This window comes from Cervus canadensis, chromosome 14 (assembly GCF_019320065.1).
Source record: "Cervus canadensis isolate Bull #8, Minnesota chromosome 14, ASM1932006v1, whole genome shotgun sequence".
NCBI lineage: Eukaryota > Metazoa > Chordata > Mammalia > Artiodactyla > Cervidae > Cervus > Cervus canadensis.
This window is the reverse complement of record NC_057399.1, coordinates 43,239,033-43,250,244: the sequence shown is the minus strand read 5'-3', so window position 1 is coordinate 43,250,244 and position 11,212 is coordinate 43,239,033. Positions and strand designations below refer to the sequence as shown.

The 11,212-nt window shown below is 45.8% G+C and overlaps 1 long non-coding RNA gene across 2 annotated transcripts in view; it reads right to left on the bottom strand.

Moving 5' to 3' along the window:
• Positions 1 to 1,043: 1,043 nt before the first annotated feature.
• LOC122453305 overlaps positions 1,044 to 11,212 on the bottom strand; it is a 181,224-nt gene continuing 171,055 nt past the window's right edge. For both annotated transcript variants that reach the window (XR_006272997.1, XR_006272998.1), the window contains exons 8-9: positions 4,896 to 4,921; positions 1,044 to 1,183 (exon numbers count right to left, since the gene is read on the bottom strand). This is a non-coding gene — a long non-coding RNA (uncharacterized LOC122453305). The remainder of the gene's footprint in view (positions 1,184 to 4,895; positions 4,922 to 11,212) is intronic.

Genomic DNA, 11,212 nt, shown 5'->3' with positions numbered 1-11,212 from the left:
AGACAGCAAGAGGACAGCCATGCTGGGTGGCCTGACCATACAGAGACCATGGAGGACAAATCACATCTAGCTTCAAAATAACAAGCTCCAAATTTTAGGAGTCGGAAGTATTGGAGATTATGTGATAATAACATGAGGATCAACTTTTTTTTTTTTTAAGCGTGTCATGGTATATTTATTAAATATTAGAATTATTTCTTCCTGTCTATCTATGTATCTATCTATCTGGCCATGCCCAGAGGCTGTTTGCAAACTGAGAAATTCCCATCACTACTTTTTAAACATGCAAGTCTGAGCTTATGAAGTGCAAGGAAAGTCAATTTTATAACTGCCTTTAGTGCTACATTCAGACAGTGAAAGCGGCCCTTTAAAAAAAACTTTAGGTAAATATTTGAAATATTCTAAAACTGACATTCTGAATGATATTCTGATACCACTTCAATAATGTTTTATAAAATTCAGAGGAAAAATAGAATTAAGTAAATTTGAACTTTCCCTTTTCCGAGGCAGTTAAAGGCCGTACTATTTGCATATTCTAATATGGGATCACCATAGCTCAAGGTACAAAGCTTCAAGAGAGACTGTCCCTAGCAGGCCAACAGAGCAGGAGCCATTAACCTTTGGCCTTTCTGTAGAAGACAAAAATCTGAGTCTCTTCAAAGTGGCTTCCAGGTAACCACTCAGCACAGCCCATGCTTTCCAGAATTGTCTTTGGAAGCACAATTAAAAGGTTTAAAAAGCAGAAACACAAGCTCCATCCTATTTACACATTTAAAGTAAAGGTCATTCTCAGAAACTGGGCTTCCCAGATTTCTCCCCTTGAAATCCCTTAAGATATGTAATACCAACATAAAGGGAATCACAAATCCAGTTTTCAGAAAATGGCATTAAATATAGATTTAAACTTTGACCTTTAGTCCCAAGTGAGAGGACAAAAAATTCTCTTTACAGTGAAGGGCTTGTTGCTACTAAGCTTCAATGAGTAGGGGAGAACCTGCCTGGTAGTAGCCAGGATTAAGCAGCACCAATCGATTTACCTCCAATGCAGGTATGCTGCAAATCCGCTGGGTCAAGATATAGTGTGTGATTGGGCCAGGCTCATCTATATTCTAGAGTCTGTAGAAGCAGCTTCTGGGAAACAGGGTCTTCTTGGCTTGGGGAATTGACGTTTCCACGGCAATATCTGAAATGCATTCAGAGTGAGCAGGAGTAAGAGATGGAATACACAGGGTCTCCTACTCCACATCAGGGTCATCAGCAATAGTGGGAAATCTGTAGGCAGCACAATGACAGAGGGGGCAAACAGGGAAATCACGGAGACCCAGAGCATTCATATTTTCACACCCGTTATTACTCTGAGAGCTCCGCAGGTGCTGACTAGGACCCCAGGCAGATGACCCACTCTGCAGCTCACCTGTCTGCTACATTCTTGACAGGTTGATATTGGGGTACAGGTTGGGGAGGAGGTAGATGATGGACAATGGGAAATGGAGCTTATCAGAGAAAGGACTATTGGTTCTGTGCACATCCAGAGCCAGAAGAAGAAATTCTTCTGTGCGGAATTTATTAGATCAATTAGGGAAGTAAGGTGATAAACAGGAAAGAGCACTGGCCTGGAAGTCAGTTTGTTTTGCCCTTAACTAGCTGGATGAGTTTGAGATTACAAATTTGTTTGTCTCTGTCACTACAAGTGACCTTTAGTTCAAACTCAATCTTGCTGATTTTACCTCAGTGCCCAGTTCACACTTGGGACCTCAGCAAAATGTTTATTGATTGGGTACATGAGGGAAAGAAGAAAATTGTTTGTTGGGAGGGATCCATTACTTGTCCAGCCCAAATTGTTCACTTTAAAGATAAAGAAATAAAAGCCTGGTTAATCAGTTAATGTTAGTTGCTCAGACGTGTCCAACTCTAAATGACCCTGACCAGCCCACCCGGCTCCTCTGTCCATGGAATTCTCCTAGCAAGAATCCTGGAGTGGGTAGCCATTTCCTTCACCAGGGGCTCTTTCCAACCCAGGGATTGAACTCCGGTCTCCTGCACTGGCAGGCAGACTTTTTACCATTTGAGCCACCAGGGAAGCCCAGAGAGGTGAAACAACATGATTGAGGTCCCACTACTTGCTGGTTGCAGAAATAAAAATTTAAAAAAGGATGATGATGATGATGATAATAATGAACATAATCAAGTGCTCGGATAGTGTAACCTCAGTGTTGGTGATTTCTTAGTTGGTTCTTCGCTTCCTTCACACTCTTATTTCCTCCTCTGTATCCAGGATTCAGAAGCCTGAAAATTACATTTCCAAGACTTCCTTGCTAGCTTGGGTTAGGTTCTATCATGGGGAAGCACTCACAGAGACTAGGGAGAAGTCATTATATCAATATTGTAACTAGTTCCTGGTCTGGTTCAGGTGACCGCAGGCTGCTGTGCCTGGTTGGTGAGCAGCAGCACCCTCGGGTTTATTGGGGTCCTGCAGTGTCTGCAAGGGCCTAGAGTTCTGCTTCTTCACTGCAGCAGCAGTGGTGGCTCCAGCAGAAGGGGCAGTGTGGCCTCATGACATAGTGCTTGTAACCAAGGGTAACCCCCTCTCCTCTTTTGCTCCTCCTGTCTCAAAGGGTAGGGTCTTCCTGCAGTTACTAACCTCCCTCTGGTAACACTGTCTCCCTAGTTTTGCTCCAACAGCCCACCCCAAACCCCAGTAGTCTGGTATTAAATCTCCCCTGATGAACCACTGAAAGTGCTTCGTATGGATTCTCTCATTGAATTCTCATAGAAACATAGGAGATGTGAGCTATTATAATAAAACTATGCTCCTGTTTTACAGATGAGAAAACTAAGGTTGAGAGACACCAAGTGACTGACCCAAGATCACACAGCAAGGTGGGGGCAGAGCAGGGACATAAAACAGGGCTACCTGATGCCTAAAATTCCCATATTTAACTCTACACCTCAAAAGCAAGCCTGCTCCCCCATCAGATTATTATATTGAGGTGGTTTAGAGACTCACCAGGGCTTCCCAGGTCGCTAGTGGTAAACAGCCTGCCTGCCAATGCAGGAGACACAGGAGAGGTGGGTTTGATCCCTGGGTCAGGAAGATCCCCTGGAGGAGGGCATAGCAACCCACTCCAGTATTCTTGCCTGGAGAATCCCATGGACAGAGGAGCCTGGTGGGCTACAGTCTATAGGCTCGCAGAGTCGGGCATGACTGAAGCGGCTTGGCATACACGCATGCACAGAGGCTCACAGTGCTGGGATCTTCCTCCCCTGTGCTGTGTGGGACTGATTTTAGTGGGCTGTCTTCTTTAAATGCTCTTTCTCCAGGACCCTTTGTTTTCTTACCTCTTGACTTGAGCCTGATGAAGTCATTTCCTCCATTAAAAGCTTTATAGGGATGGTATATCTTTTAGCAGTAGAGCAGCTAAGGGCTCAGCTCTGTTGGCGGGAAAGCAGGGTGGTTAACTTGAGTGAGGGTTTGAGAGAAGAGGAGGGAGTGGGATGAACAGAACCAGGGTTAGTACACGGGCCCCTTCTCTGCCAGGCCAACACTGAGGACCTGGCTAGGAGTGGGGCTGAATCGGGGACTGAGGACTGAATGAGAAGTTTCTGTAAATGGCTTAGAATGGTGCCTGGCTTACCATGAAAGCAAAAGTCACTCAGCCGTATCTGACTCTTTGCGACTCCATAGACTATGCAGTCCATGGAATTCTCCAGGGCAGAATACTGGAGTGGGTAGCCTTTCCCTTCTCCAGGGGATCTTCCCAACCCAGGGATCGAACCAGGGTCTCCTACACTGCAGACAGATTCTTTACCAACTGAGCTATCAGGGAAGCCCAGTTCACCATGAGCACTCAACAAATGTTAGCTTAAAAAAAGGCCACCAGGCATAAGGCACTGCAAGAGACACTAAGACAAACAAAAAAGGCAGTCCAGCCAAAGAGGACATTTCACCGGGAGAGGCTGAGACTTGTAGTCATGCAGCTGGGAGCAAAGGGCTGGGAAGCCAACACAGGCATGCTGTCAGTGTCCTGGGGAAGGGCAGGGGTCCTGGCAGGCTCTAGGCTTTGAGCAGGCTTTTAAAGTGGGGTAGGTGTGAAGAGATGGCAATAGGGGAGGGAAATACCTTTTCCCTGAGAAAAGAAACTGTAATCAGAATTATCTCCTGTTGAAGTCTAAACTCTCCAGACAACATTTATGCAGCTCTCCCATCTCCCCTGTAGACGTCTGAGGGTAGTTCCGATGCTGCTCAGGATTGAAGTGTTCTCTTCAGAAGGTGAATTCAAGGCCACTTTTGGTCTTTTCCATATTCTTTCCAGTCCTTCATCTTCCCTCAAGCACTGCCCACCTCCCCTAAGACCCCCAACTCCCAGACCCCAGGACTGTCACTATAGTGACTCAGTGGGAATAGAACCCCCTCCCTCCCATCAAAGCCCACCTGCCTCCCTGCCTATCCTTCAGCCCCCTGCTACTGGACCAGAGAGCTATTCTGATGAACTCACTTTCAGTAAGATGTCAATGGCTTGTTACAACTTAAAATGTTCTTCTCTCAATGAGCATTTATGTTTTAACATTGGCCTTCAGCACTTAATTCAAAGGAGCGAGTAATGTGGAATTTCAAAGGACATGACATAGAACTTGTATCAGTTAAGAATGCATTTGGCTATAACAGAGAACCCTGCTGCCCTGGCTTAAACAAGGAAAAGTGTTTATTTGTTATAGGAAAACACACATCTCTTTCACACACACACACACACACACACACACGAGTGTTGATTTGCCCAGGATGAAGGGGAGCAAAACATGCTATCCTAAAATATGCCACTTAGGCATGTGAATTATTTTGAGCTGAAGGCAATCAAGACCTAGAGACTCAGGAAAAACTTTTACTTCTCCCTTACCTGCCTTGAAGAATTTAGATAGGGACCTGTACCAAAAAAAAAAAAAAAGGATTATTACCAGAGATAACGTTTTTATCTGAAAGGCATATATGCACGGCATGGCAAATTTCTAATTAGCAAACATCTGCTCATCTCCTTGTTCTGTGAATTATCCTCCCCCCGCCCTCACTTGAAGCCCCTGACCCCTATCCCATTCCTTAGCTGAGGCTGGCACATAAGCTCAACTGCCTGACTTGGTCTTGAGTCTCATATCCTTGGGACCTCCGGACATATGGAATTAAATTTTTTTTCCCATCAATCTGTTTTTGTCAACTTAATTATAAGACTATCCAAAGAACCTATAAGTGAAGAAGGGGGCATTTTCTGCCCCTACAAGGGCTTGAAGGGCAACTTTGTAACGTCACCAGCTGCCTTCTCCCTGTCTGCGTTGTCCCTATAGCTGCTGGATGCTGCGGCTCCTCCAAGCATCACAACCACAAAGGAGCGGAAGGAAGAAGGTGGAAGGCAAAGGGACGCAGAGTGGGATGTGGAAGGCTACCTCCCTGGGGATGCTGCCTGCATTTCATCGCTCAGAGCTAAGTCACACAGCCAGTCGCCAGCTGCAAGGGAGGCGGTAAGTGAGCTCTGTGTTTTTATTTTGAGTGGTTCAGCAAAGCGACACTCAAAACCCCACGCGAGGTTCTATTGTAGGAAAGGAGAATGACTGGGGAGCTGGCAACAGCAGTGTCCACCACAAAGCAGGCACGTGCTGGGCCTGGGACACTTCTGGGACATCTTGGCCCACCCTCAGTCTATGCAGAAGCTGCAGAGGCAAGTGCAGAGAAATGAAACAAATCTGAGCAAAACTAGACCCCATCCCTCCCGCCCACTCTACCTATTGCATAAACTGTCCACTCCTTACCTCTGACACAATCAGAATGGCTTCATTTTTTTACCTCCCTCCCTTTTAAAAAAACATTTCAACCATTTTTAAGCATACAAGTCGGAGCGATTACGTACACTGACAATGTTGTGCAATTGTCACCACTACCCCATTCTTTACTTTTCATTGCTAATCTAATGTTGGTTTGTTCAGGCATGGGGGTTCAGAGATGGGGACTGGAAATACAGGCAATATAATTTTGACCGATTGAAAAACCAAGTATTTTTACGTTTCAAAGTGACTAACAGTTTAGTAACATGTATTTTCTGCCTGGAAACATATGGTTTTTTATCTGGATTATTTATCCCTTTCAATAAATGGTGCTTCATGCAACTCTCTTGCACAGACAGCCAGCATCGGGGCTATGAGCTGCTCCATCTTTTATTCAAGGGCATCAATACCAATCCCCTTGTGTTTTTTTACTCAGAATCTACAAATAAATTATTTCCTTTGAATGTTCCCGGGGCCATTTTGTGATTTTGGACAGATGAACATTTCTCCGGATTTCTAAATCCTCTGAATTGGGCCATAAACAGAATGAGGAAGAGACATTTGGGGGAGGTAAAGGCAGCCCCCGTTCACAAACAACCTTCCACTCTTGGAAAAATTCCCACTGAGTCTCACAGGCAGAAAATCGAGTCCTGTTACTTCAGTAGACTGTGGAACTCTAGAGGGAGCCAACTGGTGCAATTTCCATCTCTTGAAACATTTAAAATGTATCTGATCAAAGGAGGAGAAAATTAACCACAGTGTAGGAAGCTGGCAGGGGGACGGACAAGATGACCTAATTTGCCTTTCCCATTACTAATTTCAGTAGGCGTCTTCTCTGGGAATTCCACACTGAAATTCCAAGGCAAGTCCACCTCCATGGGTTTCTGATGGCTGCAAGCGTGACAGTCAGGACTTGTGGTATTTGAAGCCCCTGCTGTTGCATCCTTTGGGGTTAAGCATGGAACTAAATTCTCCTCAGATGGATACACTGGGCCCCATTCTTATCTACATAATAACTATGGAGAAATTTTCCCTTTGGGTTTCAAAGGACGTGAGCTTGGTCTATCAAAGTTGGGGCTATGCAATGAATTTATTACTCGCTGAAATAAAAATCAACACAAATATGTCTTTGCCTTAAAAAAAAAAAAAATCCACACCACTTAGTTGCTTTACCAACTTCTGGATTCAATTAATTTTTAACATGGAAGTAAAGTTCCCCTTTTCTTTTTTTTTCTTCTTTCAAGCCAGACATTTATTTTTAACAAGGGATGAAATCATCTGAGAACAAAACGGGACATCTGTTACTTTATATCTGTTTATTTTAAGTACTTAAATCTGAGTTTGATTTCACACAATTTTGACATCGTTGCTTCATTAATAATCCTTACGTAATTGTGACCTCGGAGTGCGCCCCGCGATTGCAGCATTCACTTCCCATTAGGGCAGAGTCTGATAAGAAAGCCAGAGTCGCCCTGGGATGGGTGAGGCTTCCATGTGCAAAGCTGGTCTGAATGCTGACCTCAGCAACAACAGGAAACCACCTCAGAAAGTGCAAGGAGAAGGCCTCCGAGGGAGCCAACATGGCAAGCAAGGGCCTGTGGTCTGCTGTCAATGTTGGCACCGTCTCATTTTGCAGGGGTTGGGTTGCTGGATGGGCAAACAAAGACCGCATTTGTTGCAGGAGAAATAAAAGACTGAGTAAGAAATGTGTGATAAACACATACACACGCGTGCAGAATGTAGCTACCCTTCATGCCCCAGGTTGGCCAACCTGCCTTTCAAGGGCACTGGGATGTTGGCAGAGTAACAGGGAGGCTGATGCAGTGATGGGCTGAGGTGGAAGTGTGAGGGTCTCACAAAGAAGCCACGGGGGCCTGGCAAAAGGAATGGCCCGGTATACCTGTGGCTGAGAAGCAAGGCGTGGGGCCCTAGAGATGGGGATTTAGAATGAGGGCAGTGTGATTTTTAATTGGTTCATTTATTAAGAGATTAAATTTTAATGAGCTCTATGCAAGGCTTTGGCTATCCACTGGTAAATAGACAATCCTTCCCTCTCTGAAGGTTAGCAGAGCCATGTGCTATGAGAATGACTGAGGGGCCTATTTGGAACTTGGGGTGTCACAGAAGAATACTCAGACAGGTCAAATGTAAGTTGAGACCTGAAGGATGTGAAGGAACTGGGTATGGGGAGAGAAAGGGAGAGAGAATTCAAGCTAGAGGAAACAGCCTAGCGGAAAGCCCAGCGGGGAAGGGGATTGGTGTGTCAAAGAAACGGAAAGAAGGGCAATGTATCTGGAGGGTGGTGTGTTTGGAGTGCAGTGAGAAAAGCAGATGGATGGACGAGGGAAGGAGGGGGAGAAAGGTGGAAAAGAAGATGGTACACACTCCCAGTGTGGCGGGTTGTGGGGAGGTGTTTAGATTTGACTCTATGTACAAGGGAAATTACTGACAGTTTTAAGGGGGCAAATGACAAGACTTGGTTTGTGCTTTAAAAGGATGGTGCTGGCCGTGCAGGGGTTGGATTACAATGCACAAGAGTGGAAGCTGGGAGATGAATTTCACAGGCTGCTGTTGTGATCCAGTTGAAGGTGGCATGGAGGTGGTGGGAAGGAGACGGATTAGGAAGATCCTGGGTAGGATCAGCAGGGAATGCAGATGGGCTGGCTGAGGGGCATGGAGGAGGAGGAGGGAGAAGGGTTTCTGGCTGAGGTGTCTGAGTGAATTGTGGTGGTTGTTTACTGACACAGAAAAGGTGAGGCAGGGCTGGGCCGGGCACCAAGTTATGGGGGTAGGGTTGGGATGTGGAATCAAGCATTTTGTTTGGGATATGCACGCTCTTAGATGTCAAATTAGCAGTTGAATATGTGAGTCTGAAGTTCCTAAGAGAGGACTGGCTTGGAGATAAAAATAAGGCACTGTTGGCAAGTAGATGGTTTTTAAACCTAGACAATGAATGACACTACCTAGATTTTGAATAAAAGTGGATAAGTGTATTGGCTAGAGACTCTCCAGAAAAGGTACTATTTACTTCACAATATTTTTTGAATTTTAAAAGTAAATTACAGACATGCTATTCACCCCTAAATTCATCAGGCTTCAAATAAATGAGGACATATTCCTACTTAAGTGAAATTCCAGACAAGGACATTTATGGTCATTAACTCAGTGCCAGGTTCCTTTCCCAATGCCTGGACTTATCCATTTACATTTTTCTTTTAGTCCTCACAAGAAGTCTATGAATAAGGTATGACTGGCCCATTCTACCAGTGAGGACACTACATCCCAGAGAGGGTTAGTAAACTATCCACAACTAGAAAGCAGAGACCTGCGGATCCAGGATCCAGCCCCAAGTCTGACCAAGTCCAAAGCTTTCCCTCCATCCCTCCTTCACTGCATACCAGAAGCCTAGGGACCCATTTTCATGGAAGGCATGTAACTCTTCTCATGCTCTGAGCCCTACTTTAGTCTTGGCCTGCTATTCTTACAGAATCATCCTCTGGTCCGAGCATTTGAGGTTTCCATTCTTTGCTGAGGTCAGAGAACTGTGCTCTCCTTTGGCCAGGCTACAGTGGACCACTCCCTGAAGGCATCAGAGGCTGCAGGAACCCAGCTGCAGCCTTTATCCCGATTCCCATAGGTTTGAAAAGCCAGCTTCCCTTCAATCCTGCACTGCCACAGGGTGCAAGGAGTGGGGGTGACGGCCTTCTCAGACCTTGGTAACTGAGCGGCGATGGAGTGAGAGCTCTAATGCGGTGACAGGATGGAGCAGGGTGACTCACCATCTTTCTTCTGTGGTCATATCGATGCCTCATCCTCCCAGGGCTGCACTCCAGAGGAAAGCTTGGGGTTGTTCTCCTAGGGGCCCTGCCCCAGCTTTCTGCATGCCATGGCAGGGAAGTCATGGGGAGGGGGGGTGTAAGCTTATTTACACTGCCAGTTGTACACTCCCCCCCGGAGAGAGTATTCCTATCTCACTCCCACATCGTCCTTATTGTAGAATTTAAATGTAGAGAGGCCTCTGCCATTCAAAGGAGCATGTATGGACACAAGGGCAGGCATGGGGGGTTTCCCATCACTTTCCAGCCCCTTACACTACATTAGTTTTCTTCACACTTTTTATCTTCATCTGCTGTAAATGTGTTGTTCTTGTTTTTTAACTTATTCTCTCTCTGCTAGAATTTAAGCTGCATGAAAGCACAACCTTTGGCTCCTGATTCATCTACAGAACCTACAAGAGTGCCTGACACATAGTAGACACTTAATGCATACTTACTGAATTAACAATTGAATCAATCAATCATATAGAGTAAAAATGGTCCATAATACACTTCTGTCTACCTGTTTCCAAGATAACGCTAAAACACTTTCTTATTGAGTAAATCTTAACAACAAAAAGAAAAGACCAATTTAAAAAAAAAAGGTGGGGAGGGAAAGAGGGAAGGAAGGAAGGGAGGGAAGGCGGAAGGGAGGAAGAGAAATAGAGGCAAGAGGGAATACAGAGACCATCAGAGCACACTAGAACAAAATGGAGACCCCAGGATGGCTTCTAAGGCCTGGGGGTGGTAGGGCATGGGAAGGTTGCATTACTCTAAAGCCAGGAAAGCTCAAGGAACTGAAGCTTTCGATTATCAACTTATTCCAGGCTGGCTTAGAGGTCTGGAGAGGACATTCAGAGGCTCCGAAATACATTGATAATCAAGAGAAAGAGAGAGTCTTAAATTGAGGATGGAGAGCAATATAGTCAGGTTAATGGAAGCACTAGCAATATTAAATGAAATTGCTCTACCACTTCTTCATAAGGTGGCACTAGGGAGCCTGCTCTTTGCATAAGCGGGGGGGCCCTGGGATTTGGCGGGAAGGCGGAGGAGTTGGGGAATCAGTCATGCAGCAACCATTACAGTTCATGGGAGCCCAGCTCGCAGCCCCTCGGCGCACCTGCCTCATCTTTACCCAGGCCCATGCAGGAGCCAGGCAAATTTGGGCAGGATTTCAAGGGAGCCTGGAGCCAGGGGAGCCTGCTTTAGTCCAATTAAATGAAGGAGTATCAGGTGGAAAGTAATTCTGAGTATTCACCATTATGGGGAGTTTTGTGTTTAAGCGCCTCTACGGACCTTCTTTTAATGAAGAACTAAACTGTGGGGTCTGGAGGTGGGCAGGAGGAAGTGCTCCAAATCGCAGGGCTGATTCCCTGCCCCCCAGCAGGCAGGCAGACGAGGGCCTGCAGAGTTTCCAAAAGGCTCCATCCTCCAGTTCCCTCAGGCGCTCCCACCAGGGCCCTGGGACTCCTCTGTGCATATGTCATTTTCCATTCTGTAAAGATAATGGGAACCTTGCCAGGCCTGGGGGTCTAAGAACCTGTATCTGAATGATCATGGGTGGAGCCAACTCGCTGAAGTCTTCAGGG